Consider the following 1,807-nt stretch of genomic DNA (forward strand, 5'->3'; position numbering starts at 1 on the left):
CTCAGCCTCCCAAGTAGCTGGGACTACAGGCATGTGCCACCATGCCCCGCTAATTTTTTCTAGATATTTTTAGTTGTCCGATTAATTTCTTTCTATTTTTAGTAGAAACAGGGTCTCGCTCTTGCTCAGGCTGGTCTCTAACTCCTGAACTCAAACAATCCGCCCGCCTCGGCCTCCCAGAGTGCTAGGATTACAGGCATGCGCCACCGTGCCCGGCCGGGATCTTTTACTTTTATTACATTTTCTAATTTGTTGATGCTTGTATATATGAAAGCTACTGATTTCTGTATATTTAACTTTTATGCTGTTACTTCATTGAATTCTATTACTCCATGTAATAGTTTTTTAAAAATTGATTTCCTTGAGTTTTTATATAGCCTTCAAACAATGTTACCTCCTCTTTTCCAATTTTTATTTCTCTAATGTCTTTCTCTTGTCTAATTGTGTTGGCTAGTACCAATAATACAATGTGGAATAACAGTAGTATTAGTGGGTTGGCCATATTTTGCCTTTAATTTTGCTTAGTACATTTTCATATGCAGGAGACTCAAATTTTGTATGCAGAAATATTTATTAGTCTTTTATTTGTTCCTGTCTTTTAGTGACACTCAGAAGGCTTTTCTACTTCCACATTATTTTTTTCAAATTCTCCCATGTTTTCCTTATAGATTCATCTGACATTTAGATGTTTAATCACTTTTGAATTTGTTATTGTTTTTAAAAAGTTTTATACCAGCTCTGTTGATATATAATTAATGTTGTATAACATTTCCTCTTTAAAGTTGTGCAATTCAATGGTTTTTAGTATATTCATAGAATGTGCAACCATCACACTCTAATTCTGGAATATTTTCACATCACCAAAAGAAATTTCTTATCCATTAGCAGTCACTCACCACTCCTCCCTCTGCCAAGCTCCTGGCAACCTAATCTACTTTCTGTTTCTGAGGATTTGCCTATTTTTGACATTTTGTATAAATAAAATCACATAATATGTAGCCTTTTGTATCTAACATCTGTCATTTAGTATGTTTTCAAAGTTCATCCATGTTGTAGAATGTGTCAGTACTTCATTTCTTTTATGGCCAAATATTAATAATATCCCATCATGTGGCTATACCACATGTTGTGTATCCATTCATCAGGCAATGGACATGTGGGTTGTTTCCACATTTTTGTTATTATAAATACTGCTACTATGAACCTTTATGTACACATTTTTGTATAAGCATATATTCTCAGTTCTTTTGGGTGTATACCTAGGAATGGAATTGTTATATGGTAACTTTATGTTTTAACATTTTGAAACACTGCCAGACTGTTTTCCAAAGTGGCTGCACCATTTCACACTCCCACCATCAGTGTATGAGGTTTCCAATTTCTCCATATCCTCACCAGCATTTCTTATCGTCCATCTTTTTGATTACAGCAATCCTAATGGGTGTGAAGTTGTATCTCATTGTGGTTTCACGTACTTATTCTGCACCTGAGAAAAATCTGTATTGCACTGTTGTTTGTTGGAGTGCTCTAGAGATATTTGTTGGGTATAGTTGGTTTACAGTAATGTTCAAGTCTTAAAGTTCCTTGTTGATCTTCTGTTTAGTTGTTCTACTGATTATTGAACATGGGATACTGAAGTTTCCACCTGTTATTTTGGAATTTTCTATTTCTTCCTTCAATTTTGTCAGTTTTGCTTCATGAATTTGGGGTACTTTTATATCTGCTTTTGCATGCAATCTGTTGTGCTGATTGAAACATATGAAGAAAATCTGGACTCAACCAGATAATTAGTTGGAAAAGGGAGAAG

The sequence above is a fragment of the Propithecus coquereli genome, unplaced genomic scaffold (assembly GCF_000956105.1).
Source record: "Propithecus coquereli isolate 6110/MARCELLA unplaced genomic scaffold, Pcoq_1.0 Scaffold882, whole genome shotgun sequence".
Classification (NCBI taxonomy): Eukaryota; Metazoa; Chordata; class Mammalia; order Primates; family Indriidae; genus Propithecus; species Propithecus coquereli.